Source organism: Crocodylus siamensis, chromosome 2, assembly GCF_052110815.1.
Source record: "Crocodylus siamensis isolate JL-2025a chromosome 2, ASM5211081v1, whole genome shotgun sequence".
Lineage (NCBI taxonomy): Eukaryota > Metazoa > Chordata > Crocodylia > Crocodylidae > Crocodylus > Crocodylus siamensis.
In genome coordinates this window covers 137,186,335-137,201,133 of record NC_143396.1, presented here as the reverse complement: position 1 = coordinate 137,201,133, position 14,799 = coordinate 137,186,335, and the positions used below count along the sequence as shown (strand labels likewise).

Here is a 14,799-nt window from a genome sequence, read left to right as displayed (position 1 = left end):
AAGGTTCTTTGGGGAAATCTGGTATTTTTTAGTCAAACCAACTCAAACAGTTGAATAAAAGGTTCCCCCCCAACTAACTCGAATAAAGAAAGGATCAATAAACTTGAAAAATGGATTCTCCTTTCAAGGAGGAAAACGTGGGAAGCCGTGGCTTTCCCCTCGTGGGCTCACAGAGCTCCAGCCTGCGAGGGGCTGCTTGGGCCCCCCCCGCCCAGCACCCGGGGGGCCGCGGCTCAAGACTGAGTGAGGGGCGCTGGGTGAGGGCTGGCTATCCATGTTTACAAATGGGTCCTGGTCCAAACGCTGCAGTGGGTGAGGCCCCCGAGCCCCCGACTCGCCCCTTCCCGCGCGGGTGGCGCGGGAGCGTTGTTGCCGCCTCCCGGGCGGCCCCTCGGCGCAGGGGGAGGCGGCGGTGGCGGGCGCTGCCGGCCCTTCTTTCCCTCCCCTGCTCCCCCCGGGAAGGGCTCGCTGCTGCCGCCTCTCTCTTGTTTTTGTTTCCCATCCCCCCCCTCCCCTCCCTTTTTTTTTTCTTTTTTAATCCCCTCTCCCCCCAAGCCCAGAGGCTTCTCTCTGCCCCGGGGGCAGCTGCAAGCAGGCAGGCCCCCCCCTTGCAAGCCAGCTCCCTCCCCAGCACCAGCCATGGAGACATGAAGCCCGCGGGCACCAGCCTCCGCCTCCGCCGCCGCCTCCTCCTCTAACATGGAACAAGCAGGAAACTAAGAACAAGCAGCCAAGCCTCGGCTCCCCCGGAGCCCCCCGGCATGGGGGTCTGATGGGCCGGATGCTGGCCACCTCCGGCTGGGACGCGCACAGCTCTGCAGGGGAGGTGAGCCCCTTCTCCGCCCGGGGGGCGCTCCCCGCCGCGGGGCCCGCACCTGGGCCGGCAGGGGCTGGCCCGGGCCATCGCCTCCGGGCTCGGGAGGCGGCGGGAGCGGCTCTGACCATTGTCTGCCTCCCCACTGTTTACGTGCAATGCATGGACAGGCCCGGAAGGCAGGGGAGGTTTGCACCGGATGGTGGGGGGGGGGGGGGTGGTACTTTGAGCATGCATGCGTGCTCAAATGTGTTTACACACACTTGCTCAAACTGTATGTGTATGTGAAGGTATATATACATGCTCAAATATACACACAGTCAAAGTATGTGTGTGTGTGTGTCTACACACATGCACATGCTGAAATATATGTGCACACATGCTCAATACATATATGTACCAAACATATATGCTCAAAACACAAAACAAAACATGCATATGTGTGTATGTATGTGTGTGTACATATACACACTTTAAGCATGTGTGTGTAAACATGACTGAGCTTGTGTGTTTAAATATATTTGAGCTTGTATATGCATGTGTGTGTATACAGATACAAATATGCACATACTCTATGTACATATGTATATACAGTATATGTGTGTATATGTATGTGTGTGTGTGTATGTGTGTGTGTGTGTGTATATATATATATAGCAATCATCCTGAAAGACTCCATGTACACTTCTGCATTGTTTGCAGATAGAAAACAGCACTGTGGGTATGGGTGGTACATGTCTATGTATTTGGACTGTATTGGCATATTGCACATATGTAGATGTGCTTTGTAGTAATCATGCACACTTCTTGGATTTGATTGCATATCAAGTAGGACGGGGGGGTAAATGGGGTGCGTTTTTAGTTTGTTAGCAGCTCTTTCAGGCTCTCTCATTGTGAGTAGTATTTCTAAAAGGCACCTTAGCCCAGTCCTGCTGGTACTGATGTGCCCCTGGGGTACACTAGACTGATCAGGAGCCTCAGTGCTTTGGAGAATCTGTGGACACTCAGTGTCAAGCAGCGTTGGATCTTTTATTACTATGGTCCCTGAAAAGAGCACTGCATGGCAGCACTTCTGCAGCTGCAAGGTGGTCTATGGAAATCAGAGGGGTTCCAAGTGTGTTTATAGGGCTGCTGGATTAAAGGCACTGCATCATGTAGGTTTGAAGTATTGTTGTCCAGGTGGCATTCCTCTATATTTGAATATTCTTTTCACATTTTGTAATGTTATTGCCGGTATGGTGGATCCAGTTTCTCTTGTTAGTTTAGCCTTTGTTTATGTCCAGTTGTTCATATGCTGCTGAGGTTGTTATCAATTACTCTGCTGTCAAGAGTGCTTTAAAAATATGTAGCTGTGCTCTTAATGTTATACTTCAGACTTCTCTGATCTCCCTGCTGAGCCCCTATGAGAGAGAGGCCTTGGCAGTGGATATGGATTGTTGGGTTTTTGCTCTTTTCTTGTTTTGCTAACTCATTTGCAGAGGTAGGATGAACCCCCATGGAGGTTTCTTTGAAAGAAGACTGAATGTTGTTTTATGCAAAACTATCCCTTCAGGGATAATCCAAACAGATAAGGTTACCTTAGGTTATTTCGTGCTACTGATACAAAGCATCCTTGGAAACATTCGCAGTAATATTGGCCAAGCTGGATTTAAAAAACCTCTGTCCCCTCATTTTTTCCGTAATGCTGGTAAACTTCCTTTCATTGTTTTTTAGCATAATTAATGTTGGTGGGCAGAATTTTGCAAGCCTGATTGAAAATGTGAAATATGAATTTTTACAATCTTTGTTCTCTCCTATGCCTGAAGAAGGGTGCCTGTGCCTGAAAGCTTGCAAATAAAGCCTTTTTTTGCAAATATCCAGTTGTTCTAATAAAAGATCCCACCGCTGCCACGAGTTCTGATTTAAAGAGCTGCTTTTCAGCCATTGTAATTGGTATTCTGTTTTATGGACCAAAAAGGGCCTTTTCCATGGCTCAGTATGACAGCCTGCTGCATGGGACAACCCCTTTTATAGGCATTTTCTATGCTTTCAGTTTATTTTAACCCATAACATATTTCAAAGGTACAAAATCTCTTGTGTTACCTAGGTTTTGAAGTTTTCCCTTCTCAGGCTATTTCATGTTTTCATTGATGTGTCTGAAGTTTAGCCTTTTTACACTCTTTACATTAGTTGTTTATAATTTTTCCAAGTGCTGGAATATTCCCAGGGGCACCAGCTTCTTCAGTGTGCAGCTGAGTAGAAGGCTAGCTCTGAGAAAGGAATAACATACTATTGCCACTGTCTTGAGGGATTTACTTTGGATCCCCGCTGGCAAGTAGATCTGCCTTAAATCATTTGGATGGTTTATGAAGTAGTGTACAGTCCTGTATCCTGCTCTGAGCTCCAGCGTGTCTGCATAAACCGTGGTTTAAAATAGGGGTGCACTGATGGAGATTTTTGGGGTTGATACCAATAGCTGATTTTTAAGGAGGCATATTGTCTGATAGCAATCCAATTTCTGATACAGCTGCATCCAGCTGGTAAGTCTGTTGTGGTGGAAGGGAGGGAAAGGGCATGGGGGGTGCAGATCAAGGCCCCTGCGGTGAAGGAGGAGTGGGGGTGGGGCAGGGGCCAGAGCAGAGGTGGGAAGGAGCTGCAGCTCCTCTAGGGGTGGGGCAAGGGGCAGCATGTCCCCTACTGCTGCGCACACCCTGAGGGGGCAGGGGGGGCATATGCTCCCCCAATCTGCGCAGGGCATGGGTGAGGCAAGCTGCAGCTGCGGGCTGTGCCTAGGGCCAGGGTGGCGCTGGGTAGGTGGCAGCAGCGGTGCTGGTAGAGGCCTACAGGGGGAACTGCAGCCACCCCCAAAATTGCCATAGCCTCCTCATCATAGCCCCCCTTCCAGCACTGCTGCCGCCTGGTGTGTGCAGATCCAGATGCTCATGCCCCCCTGCCCCCAAACCTCCTGGACGAGCAGCGGGAGCAGGGGCAGGAGCTGCCGGGCAAGTGGACAAGCTGCTGGATGAGTGGCGTGCAGAGGCAGGAGCTCCCACCTCCCTGCACCCCCCCCTGCCTGGACTGGGCACCACCTGCTCCAGCCCCTGCCCCACATCCTCCTTGCCATGAGGAGGGGCCTTTATCTGCCCCTCTGTGCCCCTCCCCCCTTCCCTTTCACCACATCAGACTTACCAGCTGCACGTGAGAGCTGCCGGCCAGTGCTCCTCGCTGCCTGTGTGATGCGCTGCAGCTGTACGCATGCACAGGCTGTTTTTTGGCTAAATTATCAGCCACATCAGGCTGATTTCTGATACAATTTTCATTATATTGGTGCCGACCTGATACCGGACTGATATACTGGTATACTTCTAGTGTAAAACAGAAGCAGCTAATCTGTGGACTTTTCCCAACAGGAGTTAAACATTTATGAGGTACATGCTTTTAATTGTCCTGCACTCAATTTGGAATTTGGTCTTCTCCTCTGGCACTTGTGTATTCTGAATGCTCCTTGTATTTTGTAAACACTTTCTAAGACATTTGCATGTAAGTTGCCCTAAGTTCCATTGTTCCTTTTTCTTTTTAAATGTTCTTTGCAAAAATGTCTGACACTGAACGAATGAGGTCTGAAAGACTGAGGAGATTGCTGCTGCAGTGTTCTTGGGGCTAGATAGGCCTGGGATCTTTTCCAATATTTGCTAGAGTTGGAGATGCTGGAGATAGTGAACCTGTTGGGTAAAGCCACAGAACAACTGGAAATTCCCTTGTCAAGATGGAGTTAGGCCAGGGGTGTGCAGTTCTTTGGGTTGGAGGGCCACTTAGGGAGTTTTGGTGAGCTGTTGCAGGCCAGATCAGCATCCTCTTCCCTTCCCCCTGCAGCAGCTCTCACCATAACTCCCTAAGTGGCCCTTTGGCCCAAATAATTGCTTACCCCTGGGTTAAGGGAACCTAACTTTTTTCCCCCCCTTTTCCCTGCACCCCTTCCCCAACCCTGAATCTGGCATGTGGTTGGGCTGGGCTGCTGCCATCCTGTGTTCTCATGTATCACCTCAGGCCATGTGGGTACAGCTGGAGCAGCTCCTGCCCAACTGGGATGTGTGCCAGGAAATTGGGGCAGCGAGGGGGTGCAGGGAGAAGAGGGTCCAGAGCCACAGGCTGGGCTGGCACTGCGCTATATTTTTGCATGCTGCTTCTGGCCATATGGGTGCAGCTGGTGTGGCTCCTGCCTGACTCAGCTGCATGCCAGAGACTAGGGGTCAGGCAGGAGCCGTGCCAGCTGCTTCAGCTGCACCCACATGGCGCAGTGTGTGGGAACACAGCGTGGCATCACATTAGTAGCGTCCATACCCCTGTCAAACTGGCCCGGCAGAACCTGGATAATCTGTGGCTTCTAGTCCTTTTTCCCCTGCACCTCCTTCACCACCAGTGAAGAAAACCTTACTTGAGCTTCAACTTGCCAGGGGCTGGGCTGTCTGGTCTGCAAATGGCCGCAGAGTCAGAGCTGCACGCAGACAGCCTTGCTGGGCAGAAGCCTGGCCAGGAGCTCAACATCCCCTGCCTTGGAGCCTACACTGGGGGTTGCAGGATGGGGCAGGGCAGCTGGGTGTCTGCTGCTGTTGCTGCTGCTGCCAGTGGTTACAACATGGGGAAGGGAGAAGGGTTAGAGGCTCCTAAAGTCAAGGAAATTGTGGGCCAGATCCAGTTCTCCTCCAGAGGAGTAGCTGTGGGCTGGATAGAATCCTTTGGTGGGCCAGATCTTGCCCACCCCTGAGTCAGGCAGTGTGGTTTAGGGTGGAAAGTGACTGTGATGGCTGTCAGACATGCGGGTTCTCTAATCAGTGGTTCCTGTCCCTGGTGCTTGTTGTTGGGCTAGCATGGCTATGGTTCTCCAGTTTCTCTACCCCATAGCTTGCAAGGTAGTAATGTGGTAGTATCACATCTGTGTGCCTTGGACTCTCTCAGTATGAATGACTGTTTACAGCTGGGTTAACTGAAGTGGTCTTTGACCTGAGTCTAGAGCAATGGGAGCCAACCTTTTTAGCATGCCTGCTACCGATTTAAGCCTGTGACCTCTTTGAGTGCCCCTCCAATCCCCTTCCCTACCCAGTCTGCTGCTCTGCTTTCTGCTCCCTGCCTCCTGTTCCCAGCTCAACCTGCTGCTCTGCTGTCTGCTCTGTGCCTGTGCCGTAAAAGCAGTAGGTTGGCCATCCCAGTCTAGAGCTAGGCCAGACTTCACACCTCTGGAGCTGCAGCAAGATGCCTGGACTGCTCTGCTATTGTGTCTGTCCATGGAGCTAGTGGTGGGTATTAAAAATTAAAACAATAAAGTTTCCATTCTGTGCTATGTAGTGAGTACCATGAATGATCAGTGTTGCAGTGACACCTTGTCTCTTTGGCATGAATCCCCAGGTGATCTTCCTGGCAGCAGGAGATATATTTTATTAATAAGCTCTTTGGGAGTTGTAGGTATCTTTTGATTCTGGGTTTGTACACATGTTGTACAGTGGGGGCCTGGTCAGTACTGAAGTATAGATATTAAATTATTTAAATTGCCATCCAGCCTCTCTGTTTGTTTAAAAGTGCTTTTCTGGTGGAGTAGAGAGGGGTGGAGTGCACCATCCTTTCAATAGGTGAAAGACTCAATATCTTACACCAATTCTTACAACACTATGCTGAATCCAGGCCAGGTTGGGAGACACTGAACCATATTTCTGACTAATGGTTGTCAGGCAACCAAGGTGAGTGCACTGGATTCAATTGACAGCAGACACGTTTCCTTCCACTTGATAGCAGGTGCTCGGGTGGTATGGTGATTGGTATAGGGTAGATGCCTAAGTGGAACCACATATGGTGGGAGAGGGTTGTGCATTTGTTATACCCTTTGCAGATTTTGAAGAGGTCAAGACTGGTATATGCCCTATGCTCTTTATAGATTACAACAGCATGTTGTATCTAGGTCACTTCAGAGATTGCAGCCACAATATTGTAAGAGGCAGAGGTCACCAGCTGAGTCTTTGTGCCTGGGGCTGAAAGCCAGTTTTCCCTGAAGGTAGGGAGGGGTCTATGATTTTGATATTGTTTTTTGTGTATTAGTCCTATGGTATCCAAACTCACCAATCTCCAGGGCACATTGCTTGCCTCTCTATTTCAGCTTCTGGTAAATGAGAGCTATGGGGCAATCTTGGTTATAGAGGGGTGATCTGGAAGGCTGTTTTAGTTGGAAAAGTTACACAATGTAATAAATTCATATATTTTGAAAGTCTGCCCAGAGCTCAGGATTGGGTGAATGAACCTTTGAGATCTGGCTTTTCTTTTCTTGGGAGCTGGGTTTAGCTAGTATAAGAAAAACTGCAAAATTATTACATATGCTCTGCCTTTTCTTTGGGCAAAGAACAGTCTTCATTTTCCAGGGCTCTCAGTTTGGTGCCTTACACAGGCAGCATCTTGCAATTTGCATTTGCATTCTAAAAGGAATTTTTGTTTTGTTTACTAAGATACTTTATAAATTACCACCTTAATCTGTCTGACATTTAAGTACATTTCTGAGCAGTGCATGACCAGGGAGTGCTAGTGTTACTAAACATACTTTTTTCATATTGTCTTGGGGTAAGCATGCAAAGCCGTTACTTGGAGTAGAGTGTCTAGTTGTCCTTCATTCTTCTGCAGATCTCCTGTGTAATTAATTGTGTTCTCTCATCTCTATCCTGCCCCAAAAGTTTGCTCTTTTAGTGTTCCTTGCTCACCTGGTTCCTGCAGCACCTTTTGCTGGTGACAGTGATGAGAAAAGCTAGCTCAGTGGATCTCGTGGTCTCCAAATTCCTGTGTGAGCGTTCTTTCCATGGAGAAATTCTTCCCGTTTCCTGTCCACGTGAATTTACTCATAATCTTGTTCTGATACCAAAGTAGAATACTAAAAGGACATACCTTTAGCAGTTTCTACTTTAGTGCATGATTTTAGTTTAAATATTTTATTAAACAGAAGTGACCTGTTTCAGGTCTCACTTATGCTCCTGTTCATTTAGCACAGGGGTAGGCAATTATTTCGGGCGGAGGGCCGCTTACCCAGTTTGGGCAGGCTGTTGAGGGCCGCATGGGTAGCCCCCACCTTTGACAGTTGCCCCGCCCCCTGGTCATCATCTTGGAACCAATGTCCTAAGGCCAGCACCAGTGAGGCCCAAAGCCGGATATAGGCTGGCAGGGGTCTGTGGAGCTGGGCTGGGCTGCATCAGTGGGGAGAGGAGGGAGCTGGCCCAGCTCCATAGAGCCCCTGCCTGCTGGGACCCTGCACTCCCACCACCATGCTCTGGGCCCTGCTGGCACTGGCCCTGGGACACCGCTGCGGGCCCTGTGCTCCCACTGGCTCCCCGCCCACTCACTCCCAGTGCCCCCAGCCCCACAGCACAGGTGGGGGGCAGTATGAAGCCCTGACCCCCTGCTCGCTAGCAGGGAAGAAGCTGGTGCTGAGCGCAGGGAAAATCAGCCCCTTGCTCATCCCATGGCCAGTGCTCCCTGCCGCAGGTGCTCACAGCCCACGCAGGGCTGTCTGGAGCAGGCACAGGCAGCCCCACACGGGCTGCAAGCAGCTACAGCACGGGGTGCTGGCCATGGGGCAAGTGAGGGGCTGCTTTTCCCCGCGCTCAGCACCAGCTTGTAACTTGCCCCGCTGCCAGCCTGGGCCCCGTGTTGTCTCTGGGCTAGCCTGATGGGATGGTGCGCAGTGGCAGCAGCTGTGGCCCTCCCACTTGCCGCAGCAGGCTGTGTCTGCTGCTGCTGCTGCCTGCCTAGAGCTCGTGCGCTGGGCAGCCCACAGGCAGTGGTGGCAAACACTGCACGGTGCAGCAAGTGGGGCGGTCATGGGGTGGGAGAGGGGGCACTTTCCTCCGCACAAGGAAGGAGCCCGGGGAAAAGCTGAGTGCTGTGGGGAGAAAAGCAGCCCCTCACCTGCCCCATGGCCAGTGCTCCCTGCTGCAGCTGCTTGCACCCTGTGCGGGACTGTCCGGAGCAGGCACAGGCAGCCCTAGGTGGGCTGCGGGTGACTGCAGCATGGGGCCGCTTTTTTCCCAGGCCACTTTTCCCCCGGGTTCTTTCCCTGCCCAGGGTCCCCCCTTGCCCTTCCCCCTTACCTGAGTTTCCTGCTGGATGGGGCCAGGTGGGCCCTGCTGTTGTGGGAGCCCACCGGGCTTCCCTTGGGTCCTACGGGCCTTGGTTCCTGGCATTTTTTACAGGAACCAAGGGCAGATAAATATTAATTTTCTAGATTTTTTTAGGAGCTTCGCAGGCCGGATAGAATGGCGTCGCGGGCCGGGTGTGGCCCGCAAGCCGTATTTTGCCCACCCCTGATTTAGCATGAGTGAGATGAGAATCAGGCCTATATTTGCTTTTATTTTATGGTATCTCTGATTTTTTTTTTTTCTTTTATATTTAAATTCTTGCACTGAGTTCAAATTGTCCCCTGCTCTCTCAGCTGCTTAAATATCCAAGTTGCATGTGTAAAGGGTACTTCAAATACATATGTATGTACATATATTTTTTTAAAACGAAGCAAACCCAAGACATGTAAACAGTATTAAGTGTGAAAGCTGCTACTATTCTGCAGTTTTCAAGAACTGAAGTATATTTTGCTAGTGGTGCTTGTGTTTCAAAACTGCTACCAGATATACAGTATGGAAAGAAATGTCAAAATGAAGGAAGTGGGGTACTTTAAATTACACCTTTTATTTCTGTAGCCACCATCACATCCAGCTACCTTTGAGTCCCTCAGGCCAAATGACCTGGTATCCATTTATAGCTGGGGGCAGCCTTTGGTATGAGTGCAGAGTAGAGCTTGAGCTGTAGAAAGACATTGGCTACTCTGACATTGCGCTCCTATGGAAAGAAGTAGGTTTTTCACAAGGTTGAGGAGCAAGTTACTGGCAAGATTGGGATTAGCACTCGGGAGTCCAAACTCTTAGCCCCATGCTCAGGACCTTGGATTACAGTGCTGCTTCTTTCACTAGTGGCGCTAGAACTGACCAGAGATTTGCAAGCTTTAGGACTGGTGTGCTTGGTTGGACAAGAGGCCTGGTAGGGAAGGGATCATAAACTTGTGAGGATAAGTTAAGGGCATTCTTTCTATTCTCCCTGCCCCCACATCTCAAAGGCTTGGCAATGGAGGACAAGCCCTTTTGCTGCTGCTGTCATTGAGGCTGCTTACAGACATTAAAACAACCTCAAAAAACATCACTTTAAAGCTGGCACACTCCCATGCTGAGCCCAGCACATGCCCAGAAGAGGCAGCCTCTTAGTTGGACCCGACTCACCTGACATCCTGTATAGATCAGGTGCTTTAGTGGGGCTTTTTGGGTGTTTTTATCTAATAGCTGAGTGAATCACCTATTGGATGAAAGTGCCAGAAAGCCCTGTTTGAAGTGCCTGGTCTATACAGATGCTGTGGAGCTGGACTGAACTAACATGCTGCTTCTTCTGGTAAAGCGTGGGATATTTTTGCTTTTTTTAATGTCTGTAAGCAGCCTGAGAGTGTATTTTGCAAGCCTGGCGTATGATCTGAATGTGGTTTCAGTTTCTGTAGGTCTTGAGGATTTTGCTATGTTCATAAGCTGCTTTTAATCCAGTGCAGAGTGTAACAGCAGGCAAGCCAAGGGTCAAGTCTCGAGTCGCCTGCCCACTTGTCTCTATGGGGCAGTCCGCCCAGTCTCGCCTACCATGACTTTGCTGTTCCCCAAACTGGTGGAAAATGTGGGAGACTACCCATTACAGGCCCCGATGCCAGGCAGCACTTTCCACCACTCCGAACCTTCCCTACATGGTGGCCCATGCCTCACAGATGGCATCATAAGTTCTTGCTATACACTCGGGCTAAAGCCGGACCAAGCTTAGCCCTGACTGTCAGGCCTCTTTCACACACGCATTCACACTGCTTCCTCTCACTAGGGCCTCTTGCACTCCACCCTCTCTCACAGGGTCTCTTTCTCACATCAAAAACTTGTCCCATCCTACTCCCTCTTGAGCCGTTCCCATAGGCCTTGGAGCTTTATCTGGATCATGCCTGGGTGGCAGACACATGGTCTCTTGGGTGTCTCCCATGGCCCTCGCCTGAGCAGTGGCCAGCCAAGTTCCTGATCCAGGCCAAGCTGGCCCTGGTCTCTCTTGGGGCAACTCCACATAAAAATACACAAACACACACTGGGGCCCCTGGCCCCACGTACTGGGCTCTCAGCCCTTGGTTCTCCCTCACTGGGGGTAACTCTATGCCCCTTTGTGGGCTTGGGGTCTTACACCCCGTGGGGCTCAGGTGCCTTTCTCTCAGTGTGCCTGGCCCCATAGTCTGTATATTCTCCACTGTATAGTGGGGCTGAGGTTTTAAGGCACTCCTTCCCGCCTTTCATCAGAGAGGTAACTGACCTGGTATTTTCTGGGGGGGTCCCACACCACTAGGAGCCCCACCAGGCCACTGTTCCCTGGCAGGGTGCAGTTCCAAGTCATGCCTGGGACCAGGAGCCTCCAAACCATCCCCCATAGCTCCTACCCTTACCTCCAAGGTGTTCCAGGAGCAGCTAAACCTGATGTTGCCTCCTTGGCTGCTCCACCCAGACTGCTGCCTTTCTGGCCCAAGCTGAACATGGCCCCAGCAATCAGCCACCTGGCCCTTAAAGTGACAGAGAGCTAACGCTGCTTCCTTACGCAGGGATAGCTTGGAGATTGGGAAGGGGGCATGTGGGCACAATAGATGCATTATTCCATTTGACAGGGTTTTTGATGTGGAGTTACAATTTCTTAACGTTTTTTCACTTTACCATGTGCTCAGTCAATTGCTTAAAAATTCTACAGGAAAGGACGTTTTTGGGAAGCCTGAAGTTTACAAATATAGATTTGGGGGCTTTTTTTTTTTTTTTTGTGCTTTGAAAACCCAGGAAAAAATGCCATTTTGTGCCATACTTGTAAAATATTATGGTGTTAAATTGTGATGTTAAATTGCTCTTGTGGGTGGAACTATGCAAAAGGTATATTTCACTGGAAAAAATCTTTTATACCTGGGTTCAGATCATCCTTGCTCATAAAAGCTGTTTGTCTGTCTTTCTCTCTCTCTCAATCTCTTTTTTTTCCTGCTAAAGAGCTATTATATAATGATGAAGTATAAAAGCCTTTGCTGAGCATTTGTGTGCTGTAGCTTGGCATCACATGCATGAAACCTGCTATAGATAGATTAATAATGCTGTGCTACAGCCTGGACTAAGGACAATAATAGGCCTCTTGGGGAAAAACTTTATGGAGTGATTTATGTGATAATTGTTGGACCCTGTAACTCCTGTTTGTTGCCGGGCTCAAAACATGGCTCTAATGGCAGTTATTGGTGCTGTAGGATTTCCAAATATAACTGCAGCCAATTGAATGAAACAGAGTTATGGGACTTAACAGTTTTTTTGTGCTTCTTGGCAACATGAGGGTCCAGAGTCCTGTTACCTTTCAGTGGGTTTGGAGCATATCTTAGCCTCTCAGGATTTTCAGACATGCAGCAGCCCCAAGGACCTTAGAGGGTGTCTGCACTCTTGTGGGTGTCCTGGAGCATGCCCCTCCCACCAGTTTTGTGCAAATGGAAACTCGCTGGTGAAGCCGCTCTCAAGACCTTGCCCCCAGCCTGCCTCACCAGCATATTCCTGGTTTGGAGTGGGTAAGCAAGTCATGCTCAGAAAGAGCCTAGCTGGGGCACCCTACTTCTCTGGAGTAGACATACCCAACTGAATGGAGGAGAGAGGGGATAGAAAATCTAGGCAGGCTACACAGAACACAGTTCTTGAACTCTAAAGTGTTCCTTTTCTCTGAAAATAAGTGGTATTTTTCTTCCTGATTCCAGGTAAAAAGATCTGTCTCTCTCTCCCTCTGTCTTTTAAAGACCAAAAGCGTAAGTTTGGGGGTATGCTAAGATGTGAGGGGAATCTCTGGCTTCTCCAATCCCTGCTGTAGGTAGGCGGGTACAAATTTTCTCTTGTTGAGCTTGTGAACTACAAACATTGTTGCACTGTTTTATTAATCATAGTAGATAGCAGCAGTTGGTGAAAACATGCAGTAAGCTGGTCTGAAAGCTCACTTGGGAGAAACATGCTATTGTACATACTCAGTTTGCCTCCTCCCCCCAGAGACCAGCTACTTCTCTTTTTCACCTAAATAAGGGAGGTGCTGAATTAAACCTTTTGCCAGAGGCTTGAAGTCTTTGTGGTGGTATTTTTGCCATATATACCAAGGGCCAGATTTTCAGCTGGCCTAGCGATAGTATTCTACCAGTAGAGAGACCTTGCCTCCAAGAACCTGGGGGCTTTGCCTTTGTGTTATAACTGCAGCTCAGATTGCTCTCAGTAGTTGCTGCTGTCCAGCTGGAAAAAGATTAGTTTCTTGAAAAACTAAATTCTTCTGACAAGATCATCACTAGCTGTGATTGGGCTTTTGGGTGAAACAAAATGTGTACACACCAGAGGCTAGAACACAGACCTGAAAATTAACTGAACAGATAAAAAGCACATGGCTTCTGCAGACTGAACCTTTGTAAAGCAAGCGGAAAGCAAGAAGATGCAAATGTTGACTTGTTCAAAATCTTTAGAGATCGCATATTGCAGTGCATATTCTGAGCTATGAAGTGGTAAAGGTTAAGGAAACAGGTTGCACATTTTTTTGAATACCCTGAATGCCCTTTGAGAGCTCCCCAGTTAAATTCTTGACATGAATAAATAGTGCAGATACTGCAAGACAATGAGCATAGAGGGACCAAATTAACACTGTTTATTTGCACCAGTTTGGCAGATGGTGAAGAGCCACAATTTAGTCTCCACCCTCCCTTTTTAGTGCAGGACTGGAAGTAGATTACTTGCATATTCTTTAATTGGCATCTTGTAGATACAGAGAACATATACCAATCTTTGCAGATAATTACTCAGTGTAATAGTGGGTTATCTGTGGTTAATGATGATGGGGACCTACTCCTTGCACAACTTAGGAGTGCTGTTGTGGAACATAATTGATCTATTGTTTCAACAACAGATTATTTCTCATTTCCTTATAATTACCTCCTCCACCCTGATATTAGCCATAATCATCAATAATTTTCTCTGAAACTTTTCTGAGTTTGCAGAGCAAAATGTTGAAATCAGTATGTGTTTATGCTTTCAGTTAATAGCCTGTTTGCACTTGTCAACAGGATCCAAATCATTATAGTTACACTTGTGGATGTTTATGCGTGCACATTAAGCAATAGTTGTTACCCCTTGCTGCTGTTCAGTTGTTATTGCTGTTCAGTTAGATTCATGACTGACTAATACTATAAAATTTGAGCTGTTGCTGAATCTGGTTCATGTTTCTGGTTATGAATGTATTGGATGATTATGTTATTTGAAAAGCAACGAATGGCACTTTTGTTTATGAAGGTATAACAAAACCCACCCATCAAAAGTTACCATTTTAATAACTAGTGATTGCAATTTAAAAAAAAAATATTATTCGCCTTTATATTTCATGGGTTTGCTTGTCTTCACATATACCTCAGTGTAAATCAGAAGTAACTTGAGTAAATTTAGTAAGTTTTACTGATGCAAACGAGACATGAATCAGACTGCATGCTGCATTTCCACGTGGCCTGTTTGTAATTGGGGCAGCAAAGAGCTATTACCTAATGCTATGTTCTGCTGACATTTAAGTTAGGGACTCTGTGCTTTTAGTATCTACAGAATATCAGTTTGGTCTTGAAATTAAAAATCACGAGTGGCATTGCTCTAAGTCTGCATGGAATTTAGCCTAGTATTCAGTGGCCTCCTAATATTTATCTTCCATTTTGAATGGCACCAGGTAAGAAATTCTTTGCATATTTCAGCCACCTAAATTTTTTTATTTGACTTCCTCTTCTCTTTAAACAGTCTCTTGCTTATTTGGTAAATTCTTCAGGTTAAATGATGTCTCTTTGTCATGTGTTTGTATAGCACCTCTAAGAGAAGGCTCCACCCTTTAGTTGTTGCATATAAAATGTCACG

At 48.2% G+C, this 14,799-nt stretch overlaps 1 protein-coding gene across 1 annotated transcript in view; it reads left to right on the top strand.

Moving 5' to 3' along the window:
• Window positions 1-555: 555 nt before the first annotated feature.
• Window positions 556-14,799, top strand: part of CCNI (cyclin I) — a 59,854-nt gene continuing 45,610 nt past the window's right edge. Inside the window, exon 1 of the mRNA XM_090036897.1 lies at window positions 556-826. The gene's annotated coding sequence lies outside the window, so the exon portion shown is untranslated. The remainder of the gene's footprint in view (window positions 827-14,799) is intronic.